Source organism: Rousettus aegyptiacus, unplaced genomic scaffold (assembly GCF_014176215.1).
Source record: "Rousettus aegyptiacus isolate mRouAeg1 unplaced genomic scaffold, mRouAeg1.p scaffold_m13_p_10, whole genome shotgun sequence".
Lineage (NCBI taxonomy): Eukaryota > Metazoa > Chordata > Mammalia > Chiroptera > Pteropodidae > Rousettus > Rousettus aegyptiacus.
In genome coordinates this window covers 63,808,191-63,835,133 of record NW_023416285.1, presented here as the reverse complement: position 1 = coordinate 63,835,133, position 26,943 = coordinate 63,808,191, and the positions used below count along the sequence as shown (strand labels likewise).

At 35.0% G+C, this 26,943-nt stretch overlaps 1 long non-coding RNA gene across 1 annotated transcript; it reads left to right on the top strand.

The window, feature by feature from the left end:
- The first annotated feature begins 355 nt into the window (after positions 1-355).
- Positions 356-26,943, top strand: LOC107520887. Its single transcript, XR_001599457.2, has 3 exons — positions 356-568; positions 8,493-8,557; positions 26,744-26,943. It is a non-coding gene; the product is annotated as an uncharacterized LOC107520887 (long non-coding RNA).

Sequence of the window (26,943 nt, the reverse complement as noted above, 5' to 3'; positions counted from 1 at the left end):
TGTTACGTTTCTAGCCCCAAAAGGCATTTAAATTTGAGCTCCCTCCACCTCTCAAACTGGCTTTCAGCAAAAACCTACGTCAGGTCTTCAGGGAGCTGGATACCCGCGGTATGAGAGTCACCCATCCATTGAGTGCGGCTGTCCTTGATAAAGGGATTTTATCGGCAGTACTATCCCACAAGGAGACCCTAGTGTGACTCTTCTTGGGCCTTAGGCCAAACCCCTTTTCAAAGCAGAGCTTCCAGCCAAGATACCCTTAGGCTGAAGGTAAGGAGGCCCAGCAGCAGCTTCACTGGAGAGGCAATGAAGCGAAAGCTCCCAGACCCTAGGCACCCAGAACACTCCAACTCTCCACATCTGTAGACTCCTTGTGGCACTGCCAGGGGAACTCGAATTCCTTTCTGACCACATTTGTTCCTTCTTTTATCTCTGGTCTCCTCACGTCTGGGGAGTGCCATCAACTGTCTCCTAACTTCATTTAATAGGGATCTTCCAGATCTCTGTTTTTCCTACTGCCGAGATGCTTCTGAATGACAACTTAAGGACCGTCCTTCAGGGAGATGAAGAGGTAAAATTATTTCTAGTTCTAGTATAAACCCCTCCTTCTAAAATACACTATTAATGTAAAGTGTTACTTTGTTCCATTAATTTTTAAAAATATTTTACTGTATTTACTCTTCTACATTGCCAGATTGACATTTGAAATAACTTACCTCTGAAATATAATCTATGTATACAGTTGAAAATTTTTTTAGTATAAAAAGGTTTAGAATAAAAGCCCTTCCTTTGTCAAAAGCAAGCATTTGTACCGTTCTTCTTTTCCCTAAGCAAATTGTGTACATATATAAGAATAGCAATATCACTCTCCTACTTCCTCAAAGAGTAACCTTAGTATAAAGACTGTTTGAGTGTTGGCCTTTTTTCACTTTAAAATATAACTTGGAGATCATTCTACATCAACCCTCAGGGCTCCATCTTGTTCTTTTTAATAGTGGCATGATGTTCCACTGTATACATGTACTAATATTTAATCTAAGAGTTATTTATTTGTCAGGGGTAGGAGTATCCTAAAAGAAATTCCTTGCTTCCTGCTAGTAAACTTCGCAAAGAAAACAGGATGGGCTCTGGCAAAGCTGGATAAGGGGGAGGGAGATGGAACCTGATTTTGGGAAAGCAATTTTTCTCCATCTCTATCTCCAAACAATTCTTCTCTCTTAGCCTTATTTACAATTTGTGACACTTCCTCTTCCACATCTCACTTAAGAAGATAGTGTCTCCTCTGAATGGAAACCAGAACCTGCAGGCCATGGTAATAACCCCCTTCAGAAGTCTTGGAGGAAATGATGCATCTTTGATGGCCACAAGACAAGAATTTGGCAGGGTCTCAATGAAATCAGTCCACCACATTCCCTCCCACACAGTGCTTAGAAGTGCCTTGTGTTCATGAAAAATGACAGTCTGCTTAAAAAAAAAATCTGTTTCATGTACAATGCCCTTCCATTATCAGTCACCACTGCAAAGGAGTGATTTTGTGAGTTAATTTTGTAATACAGGTGCAACTACCACTTACCTAAATGCCCAGATCTATTCAGTGCATCATAGATGGAATTTAGACACATTTGGGGGTGAAACAGCAAAGAGTTGTGCTACATGCACAGGTTCTGGGGTCACACTTGCTGGGTTTGATCTCAGATCTACCCCTTACTATCCATGTGACCTTGACTAATTTACTAGTTGCATATCTATGAAACACAAAATTTGATAATAGTACCAACTTCGTAGAGTTTTTGAAAGAATTAAATGAAGTATTGCATGTAAGAAACCTAGACTAGGACCTAACACTTGGTAAGCACAGGTGCCTAGCACATAGTAAGCACCTAATATATATTAGGAAGCATTCTGCAAAAGTTATTTATACCACAATGCACCTTTCCTTCATGCTACCAAGATCTAAACTGTAAATAAGGTTCATTCATTCAACAGTAGTTTTTGAGTGCCTACTGTGTGATAGGCACTATACAAAAGGCTAAGGTTAACAGTAGTGAAAATAAAGGCAATAAAATTATAAATTAGCAATCTTGACCATATCTCCACCCAGGGCAAGTTTAATTTAATCACATAATACTCTGTATCTTCAGCTACTTCTTTTGGCTTTGAGTACACAGGATATTCACTATTCATATCACCAAAGCACACCGCATAAATTATACTCTTTGATGACAAAACTGGTTCCATCGCCTCCAGGATTTTGGACTTCATAGCTTAAAAAGTAAATATGAAGACTAGCAAAAGGTTAATAATTGTGGAGGTTGAATAATGAGTCCAAAAGTTTTATTTTGTTATTCTCTCTAACATGTTTAAAATTTTCCATAATAAAAAAATTTACGTCTTAAATAACTATAGTCCAAGTGATACCCAGTCTAGTCTAATACACTGGCTTCACCCCACCCCAATGACCCTGAGACCTTGGTTCACCCAACTTGCCTACCACCCAGAACTTATCAAGCTCATTTAGTGGCTGAGACTTACTGGCAGCTGGCAGGCAGCAGAAGGCCTCAGGGTACCCTGGGACTTTTGCTGAGCTGCTCCAGACCTCGTACTGGTGACAGCCAGCTTTGGTTCACAGTGTGGCCTCTCCCATGTACCTCCAGGTCCAGCACAATCAGTGACAAACTTAGATCACTTTATAGTTCCGACCAGGTGGCCCTGGACTGGTCACAGGCAATAGCTGGCCTCAGCTTGCACCAAAGCCCTTCCCAAGAGGCCCCAGACCCAACACATCCAGTGGCTGGTTTCAGACCACAATGGAGCACCACCTGACTGGCCCCACAAGCAGCACACCAAAAAGGTGGCCTTGGCAGGCACTAGAATCTGCTGGAGCAAATACTGCTCCATGGCATCAGCCCCCACATAGCAGGTCAAACACAGCGGTTATGGCCAGTCCTCACAGCTAGTCAGCCTGAAGGTTAAACCCACCCATTTATCTGTCAATAGCAATCAAGACTCAACTAGAATAGGAGGGCACACACAAAACACACAAAGTATACTCCTGGAGCACCCAGCACAAGTGATCAGGAAAACTGTGCCACTGGGCCCAATAGGACACCTACTACATGAGATCACCCTACCAACTGGAAGATGTAGGATATCTTCCTAATACATAGAAACAAGCACAGGGAGGCAGCCAAAATGAGGAGAAAAATAAACATGTCCAAAATTAAAGAACAGGAGGAGACTGCAGAAAAAGAACTAAATGAAATGGAGACAAGCAATCTGCCAGATATAGAGTTTTAAACAATGGTTGTAAGGATACTTAAGGATCTTAGGAAAAGAATAGATGATCTCGGTGAGAATGTCAACAAAGAGATAGCAAGTATAAAATAGGAATAGGAACCATAAAAAAGAACCAGTCAGAAATGAATACAACTCGAATAAAGAATACACTAGAAGGTATCAACAGCAGATTAGATGAAGCAGATGACTAACTCAGGAAAAACAAAGTAGCAGAAAACATTCAATCAGAAGAGCATAAAGAAAAAAAATCTCCCCCCAATTAAGGATAGTTTAAGGGACCTCTAGAACAACATCAAGAGTACCAACACTCACATCATGGTGGTACCAGAAGGATAAGCTAGAGAGCAAGGGTTTGAAAACCTATTTGAAGAAATAATGACTGAAAACTTCCCTAACCTGGTGAAGGAAACAGATATACAAGTGCAGAAAGTCCCAAACAAACAAACAAACAAAAACCCAAAGAAGCCCACACCAAGACACATCATAATTAAAATGCCAAAGGTTAAAAACAAAGAGAGACTCTTTAAAGCAGCAAGAGAAAAGCAGTTAGTTACCTGCAAAGGAGCTCCCATAGTCTATTGGCTGATTTCTCTACAGAAACTTTGCAGACCAGAAGAGATTGTCGTGAAATATCCAAAGTGATGAAAAGAAGGATTTACAACCTAGATTAGTCTACTTAGCAAGTCTATCATTTAAAACTGAAGGACAGATAGAGTTTCCCAGACAGAAAAAAGCTAAAGGAATTTATCATCACCAAGCCAGTATTACAAGAAATACTAAAAGGATTTTTTAAGAAGAAGAGGGCAGGGAGTGGTGATGGGGAGAACATAAGTATGAATACTAGATTGGTAATAATTATGTATCTATCAACGATCACTATAAATGTAAATAGATTAAATGCTCCAATCAAAAGACATAGGGGGGCTGAATGAATAAGAAAACAAGATTCATATGTATGTTATCTACAAAAGACTCATATCAGATTGAAAGACACACAGAGACTGAAAGTAAAGGGATAAAAAAAGATATTTCATGTAAGTGGAAACTACAGATAAAAGCTAGGCTAGCAATACATATATTAGACAAAATAGACTTTAAAACAAAGACTATAAAAAAGACAAAGAAAGACATTTCATAATGATAAATGGATGACTCTAACAAAAGGATATAATCCTTGTAAACATTTATGAACCAACGTAGGATACTTAAACATATAAAGCAAATATTGACAGACATAAAAGGAGAGACTCACAGTAATAAAGCCATACTAGGGGGTTTTAACATCCCATCAACACTGATGGATGGATCTTCCAGACAAAAACCAACAAGGTAACAGTGGCCTTAAATACCACATGAGAACAGATTAATTTAATTGATATTTTTGGAGCATTTCGCCCCAAAGCAGTAAAATATACATTCTTCTCAAGTGCACGTAGAACATTTTTCAAGAGGACCACATGTTTGTCCACAAAACAAGTCTAAATTAATTTCAGAAGATAGAAATCACATATTTGAGCACTATATATAAAACTAGAAATCAGATACAAAAAACACACACACAAACACATGAAGGTTAAATAATATGTTTATTAACCTACACAATAAATAGGTTAATAATTATATCAAGGAAGAAATCAAAAGATACCTTAAAACAAATGAAAATAAAATACAATGATCAAAATCTATGGGATACAGCAAAAGCAGTCCTAAGAGTAAAATTCATAACAATACAAGCCTACCTCAAGAAATAATAAAAATCTCGAATAAACAATCTAAACTCACACCTAAAGGAACTAGAAAAAGAAACCCAGCAAACTAAGTCCAAAGTGAGTAGAAGGAAGGAAATAATAAGCATCAGAATAGAAATAAATGAAATAGAGTCTTAAAATACAATACAAAATGTCAATGAAACCAAGAGGTATTTCTTTGAAAAGATAAACAAAATTAATGAAACTTTAAATAGACTCATCAAGAAAAAATGAAAGAAGATACAAGTAAAGTAAGAAGTGAAAGAGAAGTGACAACTGACATCACAAAAATACAAAGGATTATAAGACAATACTACAAACAATTATATGCCAAAAAAATCAGACAATCTAGAAGAAATAGATAAATTCCTAGAAATATAGTCTTCCAAGACTGAGTCAAGAGGAGACAGAAAACATAAAAAGATCCAGTACTGCTAATGAAAGAGAATCAGTAATCATAAAGCTTCCAACAAACAAAAGCCTTGGACCAAATGGCCTCACAGGTGCATTTTACCATTCAAAGGAGAATTAACAATTATTCTTCTCAAACAATTATTCTTCTCAAACAATTATTTTTCTCAAATAATTATCCTTCCAAAAAAAAAAAAATTGAAGAGGAGAGAACTCTCCCAAGCTCATTTTATGAAGCCAGCATTATCCTGATTCCAAAATCAGATAATAACATTACAAAAAGGAAAATGGTAGGCCAATATCCTTAATAAACATAGATGCAAAAATCCTCAACAAAATAGAAAATTGAATTCAGCAAGACATTAAAAAGATCATATGCCATGATCAAGTGGGATTTCTGGAATGCAAATTTGGTTCAAAATCTTCTAATTAATTAATGCAATACACCACATTAAAAAATAAAAGATTAAAACAATGTGATTTTATCAATTGATGCAGAAAAAGCATTTGACAAAATCTGTCATCCATTTATGATGAAAACTCTCAGCAAAGTGGGAATAAAGGGAACATACTTCAATATAGTAAAAGCCATGTATGACAAACCCATAGCTAACATATGCAATAGGAAAGAGCTAAAAGCGTTTTCTTTAAGATCAGGAACAAGACAAGAATGTTCACTCTCACCACTTTTATATAACATAGTATTGGAAGTCCTAGCCACAGCAATCGCACAAGAAAAATAAGAAAAGGCATCCAGATTAGAAATGAAGACATAAGACTGTCAATATTTATAGATGACATAATACTACATATAGAGAGAACCCTAAAGATTTCACAAAAAAAAAAAATTGTTAGGACTGATAAAAAAATTCAGTAAAGTAGCAGGTTACAAAATTGATATTCAGAAATTGGTTGCATTTCTATACACCAATAATGAACTATCAAAAAGATGAATCAAGAGAATAATCCTATTTACAATTGCATCAAAAAAAAATAAGAATAAATTTAACCAAAGAGGTAAAAGACCTGAACTTAAAAAATTATGACATTGAAGAAAGAAACAAAAGAAGATACAAATAAATAAAAGCATATACATGCTCATGGATAGAAAGAATTAACATCGTTAAAATGTTCATACTACTCAAAGAAATCTATAAATTCAATGCAATCCCTATCAAAATACCAACGGCATTTTTCATAGAACTAGAATAAATAATCCAAAAATTAATATGGAACTACAAAAAAAACCCAAATAGACAAAACAATTTCGAGAAAGAAGAAAAAATTGAAGTGCTATCACACTACCTAATACCAAACTCTGCTTTAAGGTTACAGTAATCAAAATGTCATGGTTCTGGCTTAAAAACAGACACATAGATCAATGGAGCAGAATAGAAAGCCCAGAAATAAATCCACATCGATATGGTCAATTAATCTATACAAGACTATATAGTAGGGTAAAAAAAAAAAAGTCTATTCAATAAATGATGTTTAAAAATCTGGATAGCTACATGCAAAAAAAAAAAAAATGAAACAAGTCCACCTTCTTACACTATGTACAAGAATAAACTCAAAATGGATTAAAGACTTAAATGTAGGACCCAAAACTATAAAACTCCTGGAAGACAACATAGGCAGTAAACTCTTGGACATTGTTCTTATATTTTTTTGATATATCTCCTTGAGCAAGGGAAACAAAAGAAAAAATAAACAAATAGGACTACATCAAACTGAAAAGGTTTTGCACAGCAAAAGAAACCATCAATAAAATGAAAAGACAACCTACTGATTGAGAGAAGATATATGCCAATGATACATCTGAGAAGGGGTTGATATCCAAAATTCATAAAGAACTTATACAACTGAACACCAAAAAGTGAAAACAAAACCTAAAACAAACAATCCAATTAAAAAATAAGCAGAGGGCCTAAATAGACATTTCTCCAAAGAGAACATAACAGATGGCCAGTAGATATATGAAAAGGTGCTCAATGTCACTCATTATCAGAGAAATGCAAATTAAAACCATAATGAAATAGCATCTCACACCTGTCAGAATGGCTATCATCAATAAACCAAAAAACAAGTGTTGGTGAGGATGTGGAGAAAAAGGAATCCTTGCGCATTATTGGTGAGATTGCAAATTGGTGCAGCCACTATGGAAAAATGTGTAGTTTCCTCAAAAAATTAGAAATAGAATTACCTTATGACCTAGGAATTGCACTTCTAGATATTTATCCAAAGAAATCCAAAACACTAATTCAAAAAAGATAAATGCATCCCTGTGTTCACTGCAGCATTATTTACAATAGCCAAGATATGTAAGCAATCTAAGTGCCCATCAATAGGTAATTGGGGGGGGGGGGGGCGGGAAGAAGTGGAATATTACTCGTCCTTAAAAAAAGAATGAAATCTTAACATTTTTGACAATATGGGTGAACCTAGAGAGTATTATACCAATTGAAATTATTCAGACAAAGAAAGACCAATATCATATTATTTTACTTACGTGTGGAATCTAAAGATCAGTGTAAGCAAACAAACAAAACAGAAACAGACTCATAGACAAAAAAAAAAACTTGTTTAATCTGTTTGCAAATAATTAATGCATAGTTTTCTCACCATCAGTGAGTCTGTTTCTGTTTTGTTTGTTTGCTTACACTGATCTGATACTAATCAAACATTTCACTTTTATAAATAATAATAAAAGAATTAGATTATATGGCCATGTACGTTCTTTGGATTATCTTATTTTAATGTTCACAATAACTCATTGGAGAAGATGTTATAATTGTTCTCATTGTGGGCGGGTGGTGAAATGAGATTTAGAAGGTATAAATTTAACTTTTTCAAAGTCCCACAACTATAAGTAGTGGAATCAAGGTTTAACAGCAGAGAAGTTTTAAATAAATATCCAAAAGAGACTCCTTCCGAACATAGTTTCTTGTCAGGATGGGTCTCTTTTAAAGAATGAGGCTGTGTGCATTGATGCCACTGGCTTCCTCAGTATCCCTATGATAATCACTTCCATCCTCCTAGGTGGTGGAAGGCCAAGAGTCACTCAGGAGAATCACTCTGGGATGAATGCCCAAGGAAGAATGCAGGTAATTAGATCTCCCCTACATCCACCATAGGAACCTGTGGGTTGATTGGATCTTCACCTTCTAACCAACCCCTGAACCACTGATCTTTTCCTCCGAAGAAAACCAGTTGCTCCTATATACAAAATCATTGTGCATTTGGGGAACTTCTTTTCTGCCGTGGATTTATTTTTTTCCCCTGGTGGGGTCTTTTAGTCTCCTAAAAAACTTTTATTCAAACTTCGATACCCAGCTCAAATGCACTTCCCAAGTGATGCATTTTAGTTATTTATTCCGCTGTCTTCTTCAACGGAGACCCTTCTAGAAGAAATTGGCAGAGGTTAAATCTTACCTGAGCAGGTAATTGAGTTTAAAAGAATGGTTGTTAAGTTATAATAAGAATGATGAAATGCACGATGATGATGCTTATTTAATAAAATGTATGTTGTAGACTATAGATTTACCATGATATATTAATTAAAGAGAGCTATTAACAAAGATATTATGAAGTTAAATTATATATTCTAGCTATGTGTCATGTACCTTACATAATCATTCTTAAATTTACACTTAAATAAGTAATATATTTATAAATATATCTAGAACTGCACTGAATTTATACTTTATCCTAGATAAATTGGTATGGGCTATTTTGTTATTCACAGACCTAGGAAATAACTTTCCTTTTCCTATTTACTTACTATACTTATATGATATGACAGATAATATGACAATATAATCATATGTTTATGTGAATGATTCTCCCTCAAAAGCAGGGATTAGGTCAAATTTATTTTGAATTCTCAGTGTTTAATTCGGTCTCTATGCACACTCACTTCTCAATACATTGATGAATTTCAAACAATTTTTGTCATTTTCCTTTCTGCTGCTCTTTGTTTCTCCTTCACATGTCCCCCCAGAATCACATGACTTGTGTATCCATCACAATTATCTTTACAGAGAGCAACTTATTGGAATAAACAGAACTATACAACAGCAATACACACAAACAGAATGAAAGACTTTAATTTATTAAGCAGTGGGTATGGGAGTTTTGGTTTTGATTTTGCATGACAAAAAAAAAGAGCATTTATAAGATTTGCATGTGCTATACAAGAAATGTGTGACCCGAGTTTCACATCTGTGCCTTTTATAGACTATAACCATTTTCCAGTGAATTAATTCCATCTCCCCTCTTAAAAGCTTATCAAGTTTTCCAAGAACCAAATAGTGAAAAAAGAAAAACGCTTTTCTTTTGTTTCTCAGTAAATTGTTGCAAGTCATTTGTCCCTCACAAGAAGAAGGTATTCACTTCCAGTTTAGTTGTATTAGCTTGCAGCACTGTCTACAATATTATAAAATAAAGGTAGTATTTTCCAGTAATGTTGCTTCACTAGCATTAAGAGCTAGTCAATGACAACAGAAAAGTTTTATGTTTTTGTATATAAATTTAGTCTCCAGAGTTTCCAAAACATTGGTGAGTGGTCCCTTGAGGCACAAATAAAAATTCTCTCTGGGAGTGTTTCTGAATGTTCATTTCTAATACTTCATTTGGTGCATATAATAAAACCAAATGAAACAACTCACCAAGGAACACCTCACACAGAAATTTATAAATAAAATGAAAATTACAACTTCAGATCTAACTGATAATCATCCAAAAATTGGTCAGGCTGGTTACAGGCAGATGAAAGCCCAGAAGGGAGTCATTTCATGCATCTGACCACATAATATAAATAGAAGTTCCAGATGTGGAGAAAATGAGTCCAGTAACAAAGCAGCACATCGAAAATATTAGACATTAAAAATGATCTTTGGATTGTATACAAAAACACATTTTTTTTTTATCATATGAAAATCTGACCCTGCTTCTCCCTAAAGCTATTTAGTTGTCTGTTACTTTTACCTTTCCTTTATCAGAAACGTTCTTGAAAGACAAGTCATCCCTCACCTTGTTTCCTCAATTATAATAGCTTCTCCCCAGTCTCGACTCTGCCCAGCATCTCCACAACATCCATCCTAGTTTTGTCCAGAGTCTCACTCAGTGTGTCATTCTGCTATTTTTCTCTCTAATTTTCTCAATTCTGCCCTCAGGCTTTCTTCATACTAGAAAAAAAAATGGCTGTACATCTTCATACCTCACTGCCCACAGAAAGAGTAAATTCTTTGCCAGAAGATCTTTAGAAATAATGAGGAAGACTCTTTGTCTTTAACAAACATCTCTTTGCAACTCATTTGCTCATCCCTATATCAATTCCCAAGAGGTAGTGTCTTAGTCTTTTCAGGCTGTTATAACAGGTTACTACAGACTAGGTGGCTGATAATCAACAGAAATTTATTTCTTACAGTTCTGGAGCCTGGAAGTCTGAGGTTAGAGTGCCAGCATGGTCAGGTTAGGGTTCTCTTCTGCAGACTTCTCATTGTATTCTCACATGGCATAAGGGGCTGGGGAGATCTGTAGGATCTCTTTTATAAGAATTAATCCTATTCGCGAGGTCTTTATCTTCATTATCTAATCACTTCCCAAAACCTCCACCTACCAAGACCATCACCTTGGAAGGTTAAAATTTCAACATATGAATTTGGGGTGGGGGCGGGACACAAACATTCAGATCATAGCAAGAATAATGATGCCAATAGGTTTAAATCAATCAGAATTCTCTTCTGAAATTAGAGTGAAGTTGATAACATCCAAATCACATCATTAAAATGAGAAAGGGACTATTTCTCAAAGAAAAATTGGAAGGTTTTTGTAGAAAGCAAGGGAAAATAGATGTTAAGGAGACAAACAACCAATGACCACTATACTCCCCACACTCCAAGAACTCATTGTTCAATATTTGTTGTAGCATATATGATATCCAGCTTTATATCAGATTTTTGTGGATATGTGTGTCTGTCTTCCTCATTATACCATGAGTTAGAGAGCAGGTTTAGTTTTTATAATTGTTGTTATAATGGAGCAGTGTAGTTTTTATAATTGTTTTCTCTAAACTTCTAATTAATTGGAGACAAGTTTTATCATTCTTCCTCTGAAATACTTTCCCTTCATCCACTGGCATCATAACAATAACTAGCATTTATTAAGTTACCATATGTCAGGCCCTGTTGTAAGCATTTTACATAAGTTGAATCCCTTTATCCTCGTGACCACCCTACAAAGTAGGTACTATAATCATCCCCATTTCATACATGTGGAAATTAAGGCTCAGAGAGGTTAAGTAACTTTCCCAATGCCATGTAGCTTGTAAGTAGTGGAGCCAAGATTTAAGCCAAGGAATAATAAATTTAATGCTACACTCTAAAGCAAACTTAAGTGGTTTATCTCTCAATAAAATACACTTCCTGGTAAAAATAGTCTCTAAAAAGCTACTTTTGCCTTTCAGCTCTCCCATTCACAACATCACTCAATCTTGCCAATTATCCTTTCCTAACATCTGTCCTTTCTAGTTTGTTCTTAAATTAAATCGACCATCCAAGTTCTGACCACTCCTTGGCTAGACTTTAAAATCATGTATTTGAGAATGAATCTCATATCTTTAGCCAAAACTATCCTCTTAGCCTCAATACTCTTCTTCCTGACCTGATCTTCAATATCAAATGTTTAATGTCTTTCAGCTCACAATCATAAGAGAGTGAAACCATGAGGAACTAATGTTGGTCATATTTGGATTTGCTCCTAACAATAATTCTTATGAGACAGTGTGTCAAGTGATTCACTGATGCTGTCCTTCCTGAAATGGATCCTAGACCTGTGGGAGCCCTCAAGAGATTATGCAAACCAGTCTCTTGTCTTCAATCAACAAGTCACTAGCCACTAAAGACAGATCTTGATTATTTGTATCTTAAAAAAAGTATTCAAAAGATTCCCCACAATCACACTTGGCAATACAGAACTTCTAGCATGTGACTGTGGCAGAGTCTTCCCAAAGTGTCAATACCATGAGGTTTGTTCCCACACTCTGTATCCAGAAACTTGCTGTAGTGCCAGAGTTCTGCTCCTTAAGTACAGGTGGCAGATTGCTGAGCAATCTCTATTTATTCAGCAAATTATTAATTTATTTTTAATAGCAAGATAATTATGATATATCTATGCAAGCACCAGAATATTAGACTTTTAAGACATATTACCCATGAACTAGTAATACTGTTCTTGTTTTTCTGAGGATTTGTTAAACATTTATTATTTTATTTACTTATTAGAGAATTGATTTATTAATGTTAAACCAGTGGTTCTCAGTCCTGGCTACACATCAGAATCACTTGGCTCTAAGGAGATTTGATAAAATAGCAGTACCTGGCATCCATCCTATATCCTGGGAGGAAAACCCGACCAACAGATATTTTTGCGTTCTAATGTGATTGTAATCACATTAAACTCTTGTCAAACTCTTGTTCATAAGAATAAACAATATCCTTCCAAAACTTAGAAGTAAAAACATTTATTGTAGCTCTGAGACTATTTTATCTATTGCGTACTAAAGTCACTGTGAGCACTCTAAAGGGTACCAAAAGTATATGAGAAATTTTAAAAGTATAACTCATAATAACAAAATAATTTATTTTTAACAAACTCAAAATTATTTAAAACAGTTCAAATATTTTTCAACCAAAATAAATATATTTAATGTGATTTCATTTTAATGTATTCGCCGTGATTCAGGGTGAATCTTCCAAAAGTAAGAGTACTTAAAATATAAAAAGTCTTTTTAGCATCCTCCATAGTATGAAATGTTGCTATATACTGCTGAAGAAAATGTCAAGGAAGTGAAAGAGTCTGAAGTCAACAGTCTGGTAACAACAATTCACTTCGATAGAAAGATTTTCAGCTTTCCACATCTTAGCCTCAAACAGAAGATGAGCTTCTATGTTTATTAAAGCAATTCTCCCACTTTTCTGAGTTACACTTTTTATGAAATGCTATTCTGAATGAAAGAACTGCTTGAGGGAGGTTGGGAAGACACCAAAATGAGTTTCAAGAAAGATAAATCATTTAAATCAGTTTCTCTTATCTAGAAACACTGCTGAAATCAATGTAGTACCTGATGTTGCCTTTCACCCTTCCTAGCTTATAAAGTAAAAAGCAAAACTCCAGTGATTATTCCTTGGTGAGAAAATATGGATGACTTAAATTTTCTGCAAGAATCATGTAATACTTTTTATACATATATGCAAGGAAGAAAATTCTTGAAGGCTCACGTGAAACTTAAAAATAATTACCCCTGAGGACCAGTGTTAGGATAGGAGAGTAGAAGAAATTTCATTTATTACTCTATGCTTTTATATTTTTGAATAGTTTCACTGATGATTTATAATTTGAAATCATAATTTAAGTTATTATAAACATATGATAATAAATTTTGAATTTTTAGAAAGCTATTAAAAGCCATATTCAACATCTCATTTGCCCAGGTGGGTAAGAGAAGGGGAAGAGCCTCAGAGAAGTCATATGTTATCAATAATTTATTTTAAAAGGTAAAACGTATTAAGCTCCTGGTGTACAAAAGATTTTCTTGTACGTTATCTCATTTCCTCTTCAAAACAATTCTATGAGGCTCAGAAAATTTAAGCATCCTTGACAGCTCATACCACTAGCAAATGAAAGAGCCAGGATTAAATCTACATTATTTTTGGCTTCACAAACCAATGTTCTTACATGGAAAGAGATTAAAATTGTGAGACGATCAGGAAATTTAAACAATAACTGGATATCAGTCCAAGTTGGTACTATTTCTGCTGATGTAATTCTCTTAAAGACTTTGCAGTTCTCCCACAATTCTACTTGAGATTCACTCTATTAGTCAAAATCCACATCTAAAAATCTCTCTGAGGTAAGTATTTCTCTACCTTGTGTTTCTGCTGAGACTGCTGGGGAACAATGGCTTTAAAGTTTCTTAGAAGTCCAATTGTCTACTGAATGAGCTCTGAGGAAATATCTTAGACCTTTCTGCTAGACTTTCTGCCTCCAGTGTCCACACTGGCATTATGGTTTCTCAAATGCCATATGCCTTTACTAGTAAACTTATCGATATTCTTCTATATATATATATGCAGTCTCTCTTACACATGAATATTCTAATGATTTAACAAAAATTCTATGTGGAGAAGTTTTGATATACGGGGTTTGGTTCATATTATTTTACATTTTTATTTTACATTGATCGATTGATTGCATTTTCTAAAATTGATGCCTGTTCAGTTCTTCAACATAGGCCCTTTCTTCATAATAAGATCTTTAATAACCATTCTTATGACTGAAAAGGGGAAAAAATCTTTCAAAATATATTCCATGTAGTTTGTAGGGAGAAGATTCTTTAAATTATATGAGAAATTTTTGTTACCTTATGTGTAAATCCTGACATTATTTTTTTAAAAATCAATTTCCTATTGAGTAAAATCTGTGATATTTAGTTTCAAATGGCCAATATTAAAGACATTTTCCTTTTCCTAGTCTTCTATATTTGTTTGAAAAAACATACTGTGTTGGAGCGGTGAGAGCTTTTGTGCCAGACAAACAAAGATTAGAATCTCAGCTCTGTTACATGGACAATTTTAACCATGCTGAGCCACAACTTTATCTTTTTTATTTTATTTTATTTTTATTTTATTTTACTTTACTTTACTTTGTTTTGTTGTTTTATTGTATTAAGAGCACAATATGAGACCCATCCTCTTAATAGATTATTAAGTATAGAATAAAACATTATTATCTACAGGCACAATATTATACAGTAGATCTCTGGAAATCATTCATTTTGCATAACTGGAATTATATTCTATGAAACATTTAAAGAATTAACACCAATTCTTTCCAAACTCTTCCAAAATTGAATAAAAGGGAACACTTTCATATTTATTTAAAAAGCCAGCATTGCCCTGCTACCAGAGCCAAACAAAGATACCACAAGAAAAGAACACTACAAGCGGCTAATATCCCTGATGAACATTAATGAACAAATCCTCAACAAAATATTAGCAAACCAAATTCAACGGTATCTTAAAAAGATCATATACCATGACCAAGTGGGATTTATCCCTGGTAACTAAGGATGATTCGACATAGAAAAATCAGTTATTATGATACACTATGGGAACAGAATGAAGGATAAATATCACATCATCATCTCTTCAATATTTTTAAGCTCTTATTAACATGCTTCTCAAAGTCCCAACAGCTTCTTCTTACCACTTCATTCAAAAGCCACTCTTACAATTTTAAAATGTTCAAAAAGCACCTCACTTCCAGGTACCAAGACCTGTGTTACTTTTCCATTACTGCATTAAAAGTCACTCCCAAACCTAGTCCTTCAAACAATAAGCACTTACTATCACAGAGTTTTTGTAGTTCATGAGGATGGTTTGGGAATCAGGGGCAGTTTATTGGATTGTTCTCATTCCAGGTCCTCATGAGGTTGTGGTCAAGATGTAGGCCAAGAATTTGTGTGAAGGTCTTATTGGAGCTGAAGAACTTATTCTCATGTGACTCCCTCATATGACTTTTGACAGAAGGATTCAGATTCTTGCTGAATGTTGAGAGTCTCCACAGGACTACTCAAGTATCCTCATGACAGGGAAGTTGGCTTCCCTAGAACAAGCGACCCAGGATAGCAAGGTAGAAGCCAAAATGTGTTTTATGATCTAGAATTAGAAGTCCTACACTATTAGGTCTACAACATCCTGTTCGTTACACAGTTCAGACAAATTCACTGTGGGAGGACATTAATATGAGGGCTCGAGCACCAGAAAACAGGGGCCACTGGGGATCATCATGGATTCAACTATTATTTCTCTCATTAGTATTTTATAGTCTTCAGCATCCATATCTTGACCTTATGTAAGCAGATTTATTCCAAAGTAGCTCATGTTTTTTGAAAACATTGTAAATGGTACTATTTTTAAGTTTTATTTTCCAATTGTTTTGTGCCACTACATAAAAATACAATTATTTTTATATTGTCCTTATAGTCCTTGCCCTTGCAAAACTCACATATTAGTTCTAGTAGGTTTTTCATAAATTCTTTGGGACTTTCTATGTAGATAGCCATGTTTCTGTAAATAAACAGTTTTATTTCTTCCTTTCCAATCTGTTGCTTTTATTCATTGGCTTATTATATAGGCTAGGATCTCCAATATAGTGTCAAATAGAAGTGATGAGAGTCTTATATCCATGCTTGAGAAGAAAGCATTTAGTCTTGTATAATGAAATGTAACAAGTTTTTCACAGATTTATTCTATTGGGCTGAGGAAGTCCACTTCTAGTCTTAATTTATTGGAAGTAATTATGAATGGATGTTGAATTTGTTAAATGTTTTTTTTTTCTTAATCTATTGAGATAAACCTATAGTAGTTCAGACAAATTGCGTGGATTAATTTTGATTGTTGAACTAACCTTGCATTCCTGGAGTTAAACTCCACTTGGATATGCTGTTTTAACTTCTTTATATATGGTTAGATTTAATCTGATAATATTTTGCTAAAGATCTTTGAATCCATGTTCATCAGAGACATTGGTTCATAGTTTACTTTCCTTGTATATTTTTCTCCGGTTTGTTATCATGGTACCATTAGCTTCATAACATTAGTCAGGAGGTGTTCCTTTCTCTTATTTTTCTGGGCCATATATATTTAAAGGTGAAGTAATATTATTATCTTGAATTTGCTTTAAAATAATTTGCAGTAGGTTTAGGGTAAAGCCCAAGAATCTGCATTTATAACAATTTTTCAAGTGATGACAATATTGGCCCAGCAACCACAAGAAAACTTCTGCTATAATATAAATAAAGCCTCAGATTTCAGAAATTTCAAATTTTTCACAATTTAAACCCTTGATTCAAGCCAAATAGAATATTCTTTAGTTCACAAGCTACATTGACTCTAAATTCTGTTTAATTCATTTTGGCAAACTTGTTTAGACACCTACTATGTACCAGGCTCTCTGCTGGCTTCTGAAGGTACAAAGATACATATTAATGCACTGTTCCTGCCACTGAAGATTTTATAGTCTGACCTTTTTACTTTTTGTCCTATTCAGTAATTTTAGAAAGCATTTTGTTCAATTCTAAACTATTTCATTTGTAATGGGTTATTTTTAACTTTGCTTCTGTACAAATTAACAGTTGAGTTCATCTTGTAATATAAAATATTTTCTACATCTTGGTCCAAATATTCCCAAGTTTCCTTCATAAGGGACCTTAGAAATCATCTCAATCATCTACCCACTCCCATTTTATAGTGAAGAAACAATCCCAGGAAAATGATGCAACTTCTCCAGGGTCATTAAGCTAGTAAGTGGCAGGGTTGCAACTAAATACAACTCATAATGCAGTACTTTTTCCATGACATCAGGCCTCACGATTTAAATTCCAACACCAAGGAAAATTATGGATTCCCATATCTAAGGAATATTCTACAAATTTCAGTGGAATTTCACAATCAAATTAAGTTATGGAACACCTTTGTGATTTAAAGGAGAAAGGCAGAGAGAGAAATATGAAGGGTGGGGTAAAAGTTGTGGTACCATAGTAAAAGTATTAGTGATTGTAGTAAAGTAGTAGCAATAATAGATAACTTCTTATGTGCTATATACTGTGACTTTCTTAGAACATTCCCTCTTCTCAATAACCCTATGAGATGTGTACATTTTTAAACCCATTTTTCAGATGCAGAAACTGAAGCATGAAGAAGTTTAGTAATTTTCCCAAAGAGACAAGGTTTTTGCACTAAATTCCATCTAATAGCTTTGGGTAAAATTAATCCCCCAAAGGCAACAAAATTCTGCTAGGAGGGAGATATAAATAATATTTAATTTTTGTGTAGAGTCACATAATTCTTCTAAGCCCCCCCCCCCCCCAAAAAAAAGCCTTTTCAGAGAGCTTCACGAATTCAATGTGATAGTTGAAATCACAAGGAAATGTAAAAGTCTTTCTTTTAAGTCTGTTAAAACAGATTTAACAGCTCTGTTCATCTGAACCGGTCAGATATTAAATAAAAAGTTTTCTTTCAGAAATTGGGATTCATAAAGAGGTCAACAGGTTTCATTGAAGTGGAGCATGCACCAGGTACACACACAGACACAAACACGTACAAACACACACACCCTCATTCAATTTCATATATAAACAAACATTACCTATACCCTTGGGAATTATTTTTCACTATATTTAAGCCAAACTGGTTTTGCTTGGCAGACTGCAGTCCCTACAGGTGGTACCTATTCTCTGTGAAGTGTTTCCTTTTCCCAGAACTGAGACATTGGCACTACGTACCTCCTTACCGTTCTCAACATCTGTTTCTACTTATGTGCCAGCTAAGGCCACCTGACCCATAAAGGGAAACAAAACAAAGGTTCATGGTCATTGTCTACCAAAAAGTCTTGTTTTGGTCCACCCAGACCCTGGAAACACAGATTGGGAAACTCAAATGGGGTGCCAAGCATTGGTCTACCTTAGGAAGGAGCTGTGGAAAAAATATGTCCCTTATTCATCTGTTGGTGTTGAATAGAATATAGGACAATAGAGTCTAAAGAAATCAATTAAAAAGTGACTAAGCATAGAGCCAGAGGGAAGATAGAATAATCAGAGGGATCATTTCATAAACTATATAAATGTCTAACCAATGTACTGTATACTTTAAACTAATAATATTTTTTAAAGTGTCTAAGTAAATACTATTTCCAAAGCATTGTATACTGCTGCAGATGTACTACAAAGGATATAGATATAGAGCGGTATAAGTCTTGCCATAAAGAGGTTTATGAGATTAGCAAGTCAGAATTCATACATTAGAAAATAAATATGCAAGGCAAAATATACAGCATGTCAGATTTACAGGATAAGCAGTAAAGTAAGCAGTAAAGTAGGCATTCCTTAGAAAAAGCAAATTTCAAGGGCTGAGATAATAGGAAAACCTCACTGGTGGTGAGACTTAAAGAAGAAAAAGTTAACTTCTTTTGTGACAAATGAAATCACTATCTTTTATATAGTATACCAGGATGAAAATTACCAAGTCACATCTCTCCTAAGAGATGAACTTCATGACATCTAAAAAAACTCCTTTCCATAATTCCTAAATATAATCTTTTCTGCTTATTTTCATATAGTCAGTTTTCAATTATGTGTAGTAATTGAAGAAAGAGACCAAAGAGGATAAATCTAGGGAGATGTCATACCCTAATTTTTGCGTTCAGACTCCATTTCCAGTTTTCAAAACTTTTACTGGAGTTAGTAACAAATACCAAAATGTAGTGGGTTGAAGGTATATATGCACAAGTCTACAAAGTTGCCTCTAATAACAATATTTATTACAATATTATGAGATTAAAAAGTACTTAATGGAAATAGCTTTAATATCTATCAATAGGGAAGAGTTAAATATACTTCTAATGGAAAAAAGCAAACTGCCAAAAAGGTTTTTCTTGTATGACCCCATTTAATTAAAAAAGAAAAGGGTGTTTGAACCTCATAAATGCACCTCATGCACAAACTAATTACAGAAGGCAATGCGAAAAACTGTTAAGAATGTAGATGTAGATGAGATTGGCAGCTGACTTTCATTTTTATTTAATTATTCTCTGTGCTGATGAATATTTTTAACAATATATTACATTTATAGTTTTTAAAATGATTTCATTAACATACATACATGTATATACATAATATTAACTTTTTTGCTTTTCAGATACTTTGTTTAAGAAGTGACTTGGAGATACCCACTCAAAGTGAGGTAGAATATTAACAAAAGGGCTACAGAAATCAACCATTAGACATGAAGAATAGTAATTACATACATTTTTTATTTTATTTAAGAGTATTGATCATTGCCTCACATAAAATCAAATTTTCCTCAAGCAATAGATGGATGAATATTTTGACTTTTTGGTGCTAATAAATTGTTCAAAGCTCCAGAAGCTTTAATTTCAAAACTGAAATAACACATGGAATTGATCACAAAGTGTGAGAGGCTAAAGGCTTATGAAGTGGAGAATATGTTGATATGATGTTCTATTGGCTGATGGCGTTCTGTGATAGCTGCCATTAGCAAGACTGAGGAGTTCTAGATGTACATGTAACTTTGCTTCTCTGTTGTCTGCTGGAGGCCCAGGCAGAGCAGCCAGATGGCCATAAACTCTGGGATCTAGAGTGAGTGGAAGAGGCTCAGCCTGTTCTGCTGATGCACCAGTTTAGGGAGTTAGTTGACGCAGCCCTTTGTTTTCCGCTTGGCTTGAAAAAACTCAGGAAAAGTAGTTTAGACTCAGTACTTTCTCTGGTCTCCTCAGGGTCCACATGTTTCCTGACCCTTGACCTCTTTTTTTTTTTTTTTTTGTCCAGGGGCAATCACCTGCACATGAGCTTAGCTGACAATGACTTCCTGCCCAACTCTTATGTCCTGGACCCATAGTTGTACCTCATCAGTCTATCCAGAAATTCTGCATATGATCCACTTCCTGTCCACTGTTGTCTGACCACACCATTTTTTAACCATACCGTCAAAATGGTATTCTTGTTTAACAACAGCAGAAATCTTTAAAATGAAAGTGTTGGAGTAAGCATTTGTAAAAACCAACTAATTCACACAGTTAAACATTACCCCAAGGAAATTAGTTGTACTTCCATAATTTTTAAAGGGAATATAATGGTCAAACCTTTAAGTCTGATGTTTGAAACATCTGCTCAATACTGGATATTCAGTCCTTTCTTTCTTTCTAGATAAATATATACAAATTTGGAGAGTTCTGTATACAGAAATGGGTCAGCACCCTGTGTCCATTGGTCTGGTCACAGCTGACAGGAAGTAAAACATGTGTTATAAAAGATACAATCCCAAATCTTAATACAGTGAAAAGAGCATTGAACTGAGAGTCAGAAAACTTGATTTCAATGCCAATTTTGCCATTGACATAATCAGGACCTGTTTCTTCATTAGTAAAATAAAGAAGAGGATCATTAAGTTCTTTTCCTTGTCATGAATGTTTGATTCCGTGGACCAATGGCCAGCTAGGGGATCAATTATACCTGGTTGTGTTTTCTACCTCATTCATAGACCTACAATTAGGCTATCACACAAAGGTCCTGGAATGAGGTAAATCTTCCTCACATTGGTAAAGAATCAGAACATGTTGATTGTGCTACTCTCTGAAAAACTTAGTGTATTTTCAGAAATTATATTATACTTCAGTGATGTAAATGGGAAACTGGATTTAATTTTCTCTATGGCAACCTGAGAAACTTAGTGAGGCAGATAAAAAAGATAGATAGATGATGATGATGATGATGATGATGATGATAGGTAGGTAAATAGATAAATAGATAGTTGGATAATAGATTATAAATAGATGATAGATGGTTGATAGACAGACAGACATGCAGGCAGACAGACAGATATAGATGATAGGCAGGTGGGTAATGGATAGATGAATTGATGGATACATGGATAGATGGGTAGCTAGATAGCATTGAGATTCCAAGCATGGTCTCTAGAATCAGACTATTTTGGTTCAGATTACAGCATCACAACTTTCTGGCTGTATCACCTCAAACAAATTACTCTACCCCTTTGTGACTCAGTTAACTTACTGGCGAAATTCAGATAATAATAATAATAATGATAATAATAATAATACTTACCGCAATAAGGTGGTTGTCAGAATTAAGGAAGATTATTCATGTGAAGCTTTTATTATAGTACCAGACATATAATAAGTATTCCATAAATGTTAACAATTATAATTATTACTTAGGAAATAGTATGTATGCTACTCCATCATTACTCTGATCACCAATCCCCCTGCCTCACACACGGCTAGAAGTTTGGTGTTGCCTATTATACACACACACACACATTTAGTATTATTACTTCCATAAGTGGGTTGTACAAAATAAATTGTTTTGAGACTTGACTTTTTTGCTTATAGAGCAATATGCCTTATATAGCATTCCATATGAGATATTTACATTATCAATACACCAAAATATATTAATTTATGTTCCTACTGATGGACATTTAGGCAGTCTCAGAGTTTTCAATGGGCATCTTTTAGTATTTCTTTTTTCTCATGTGTGACTGTTTCTGTAAGACAGATTCCTATCTTGCTGAGTCACAAGGTAGGTGCATTGGAATGTCTTATATCATCCCATAAAAGGACTTTATCAATTTATACTCCCATCAACAATTTGTAAGCTTGTCTGGTTTTCCACACCTTTACCAACATTGGATATCTTTAATATTTTAAAAGCTGCCAATATGATGGGCAAATTATGGCATTTAAAAAAATTTACAAGTCCCTGATTAGTTTTGAGATTGAGCAGGCTTTGTGTAAACCCTTACTCTAGTTTACCTTTTCTGCTAAATATTTACCTGAAAACTTAACCAGTAAGTGTGAACGCGGCACTGCGCAATATCCAGCTGGTCAGTTGATCACATTTTAGGTAACCATTTTCTAAATGTTAACATGTTAACACCAGGGAAGGATGAATAAGAGAAGAGTAGTTTTCTGTTAAGTCGTTAAATCCTTGTTCCTGTCATTTTTTGTTTTTGTGTTCTATCGTTTGACTTGGAAATCCAAATTCTAAATTAGTACTATTGTACTAATACCATCTTATGACCAATTTGCTAAGTTACATAGAAAAAAAAAACAATAAAATAAATGTTCCTATTGTTATCATTGGTGTGATCTAAATTCGTCCTTGCCCTGGTAGCACTGAGGGCTCCTCAGTGCTTTTCGCAGATACAGTTAAGATACAGGTCAGCGAGATTTAGCAAAAGACTTACTAAAGTATACTTCAAGAGGGAAGCGAGTGATGTAACTATGCAGAAACAAAAGGTATGATTACAGTACCTTCAAGGCAGAAGAAGATGGCGGTCTCCACAGGTGGATTTCTTGGCCTGGCTGTTGGCTTTCCCCCTCTGACTTGGTTCCGACCTTCTGCCTGCTGCTGGCAGCCACGTGCTCACTATGTAGGTTAAGCCCGAATGCGCCTTCTCAGAACCCAGACTCCTTGCTGAGCAAGCTCGTCACTGGGGATGATCTGGGTGTGACCCCCATGAGGGCCTGGGCAGCCAGCAGGGTGGGTGGGTCGTGCTCTAGCTCCTGGGCTGGGGACTGGGTGACGCCGGCGCTTACGCAGGGTAGTGTGCGTGCCTGTCCCAGTGTTGAGCAGAAGGCTGTATTGAAGGGAAGAGAGAATCCCGTAGTGGGTGGTGTCAACCTTGGGCACCCAGGGGTTGGGGGTCGGGTTACGGAGTTTTCTGGGTGTAGTTGGGGGTGGGGGAGCGGTCCCTTTCTGGACTCTTCTTGACTTGGGGGGAGGAGCAGGGGGAGAAGAGGGTTGTTGCTTTTAGTAATAAAAAGAGTGGGGAGATGGCCATTCTTACCTGATTGAAGATGTGTTATCTTTTGTTTAAGTGAAAAACTGCACTGCGAACAATAAACATCAAAATAAGATGAAAGCTAAAAAATAAACAAATAAACAAACAAATATATATATAATAAAGTATGCTGTGAGGAAGGGGCAGGTTACAGTGAAGAGGGCTATAATACCCTGGATGTCAGGAGTTCCACATTTTATTAAGGCTGTAAGGAGAGGTTACGAGGCTGGTGCTAGATGATTGTCATGTGAGGGCTTTTAATTGACATTTGGCTGTTAAATAAGCCTTTGCTTACTGCACATGAGGTTGCCCAGAATTCAGTCTGCTATAATTAGATTCATGAATTTCTGAGCATAAGTATGATATTATAATGATAGTATAATGAAGCTAGATCATGGGGAGGTTAGTGTAGGACTGATTGCACACATGTTTGCAGCCATATTAAACTGGCTACTAGTTTCTGGCTCTTCACTTTTTTGAACCTCAGGATGTAGGGGTAATTTATAACCATAAATGGGGTTCTAGTCTTTGGGAGAGCCTTCATTCTTTTGTTCCCCCATCACTCATTTCTACCTAACTACCTAACACTATCATAGCAAATTTCCTTAAAAATCTTAACGTTAATACTCACTGCTGATGGGAACATGGAGGAAAGGGGTATTCACAAACAGTGTTGGTAAAAGTTCATGTGCTGCAGTCCTTAGGAAAAACAATGTGTTTAAGCATATATTAAAATTGAAAGTATGTATACTCTTTGCCCCAGAATTTAATTTCTTGGAATCTAACTATAGAAATAATAGCATTAATATAAAGTATTATGTATATTAGGACAATGCACAGTCTTCAGGGTGAATATAAATCTTCTGGGGATCTTGTTAAAACGCAAGTTCTATTTCAGTAGGTCAGAGCTAGAACTTGAGAGTCTTTGTATCTATAAAGCTTCACACAATCCCAAAGCTTCTGTCTCATGGACCACACCTAAGTAGCAAGGATGTTTATTGTAGTATTGTCCATTAAAAATTAAGTAACAATCCAGAAACGATGAATGAACATTCATTAATAGGCCCAATAAGTTATAAAATATCCACATCACTGAGAATTATGCAGGCATTTAAAATAATTTCACAAGCAACATATAGAAAAATTATATAACATGATCACATTTTTGTAAAATAGTGACAAAAATTCCATTTGTGTGAGTGTGTGAAAATATTATCATAGAGAAAATATAAGAGAATAGTTTTTAGGTTGTTAGTATTAATTACCTTGTGGAGGGAATGAAGGTAATATGAGAGGGAGAAAGAACATAGGCACAAAAAAGGGAAAGGAAAATCCAAAGTTTATACTAAAAATATCATGTTTGTAACTATACAAATGGAATTAATGTATATGTATGAGTACACATATAAATTTAAAATGTTTAAAATATCAGAATCTACATTTTTATCTCCCACTAATTGGCTTTTTAATTTTGGTTATACTTACCTCACCTGGAACAGTCATTAGAGATAAGTTAAACATCTCTAATAATTTCCACAGTTCCATCTAGTTCTAACTTTCTATGATGACAGCCACTTTGTAAAACAGTTCAAAAGGCTAAGCATAAAGGTGCTACATGACTCAGCAATTTCACTCCAAGGTATTCCCAAAAGAAATAAAAACACATATTCACACAAAAACTTGTACAAAAATGTTAATAGCAGCATCATTCATAATTTCCCCAAAGTGGAAGCATCCCAAATGCTGATTAACTGATGAATGGATAAATAAAGTGGTATATCCATACAATGAAATATCATTCAGCAATAAGAAGGAATGAAGTACTGACATGTGTGCAGGCGCAAACCTTAAAAATATTATGTTAAGTGAAAGAAGCCAGTCACAAAAGACCACATGTTGTATGATTCCATTTATATGAAATGTTCCCAATAGGCAAATATGTAGAGACAGAAAGTAAATTAATGCCTGCCTAGGTCTAGGGGGTAGGGGATGAGAAGGCTGTGGGGTAGGATGATAACTAAAGGGTACAGATTTCTTTTAAGGGAGAAACAAATGTTCTAAAGTTGATTGCAGTAGTCTGTGGCCATGCTACCCTGAACAAGCCCTATCCTGTCTGATGTCAGAAGCTAAGCAGGGTCTGGCCTGGTCAGTATTTAGATGGGAGACCACTAAGGAAGACCAGGTGCTGTAAATGTAAAAAATAAGGGATTGTAAATTGACAAGGTCCTTGCAATCTGTGAGGTTAATTTAAGGGTTGCCTCACAGAAGGAAGGAAGAAAGAAAGAAAGTTAGCAGATTGTGGTAATAGCTACATATATGTATGAATATACTAAAAATAAATTTTATAATGTGAAAGAACAAGTAACTCCTTTTATTTATTGAGATTTTTTATTTCTAATATTGGACTTTAGAATTTTTCAACTAGGAAAGTAAAACTCCTAACTTCTACTTTTCTAGGAATTTTTACTCACTTTTAATACAGCTTCTTGTGCTCATACCAATCTAAAAAAAAAGTATATAATGATTCCACTCTAAATTAATGCTCACTAACTGTAGATAGACCCAAGCAATCCGACTATTTTTCTTTCTCATTCTCCAAGAAACCTTCCTCAAGCCTTCTTCACTTCTTTCAATCCCTTTCCTCCAACATTATGGAAAAAGGAAAAGCCATCAGTTGGAATGCCTCATTCCCTACTATCTATCATGTCAGCTTACCTATAGCTGTCCCCGTCCTATTTTTGTTTCTTCTAATTTAAAAATAATCCCATCTTCTGTGCTTTGGAACCCATCCTCTGCCACCTTCTTAGGACACTAACACTAACAATAATTCTTTTTTTACTCCTACAGGTGTTTCAATGCCCACGCTTCATTGGCAGTCTGCCTCGCCCCTGGAGTCAATAAAGTTTATGATGCATGCCTTATGTTAAAAGTGTGGTGTATATCTGTCATACTTTTTACATTTATATAATATAAACATACCATATTTAAAGCTCTTAACATTGTGTTTTACAAAATAGAAGGGATCATAAAGTTAAGATGTTCTTTCT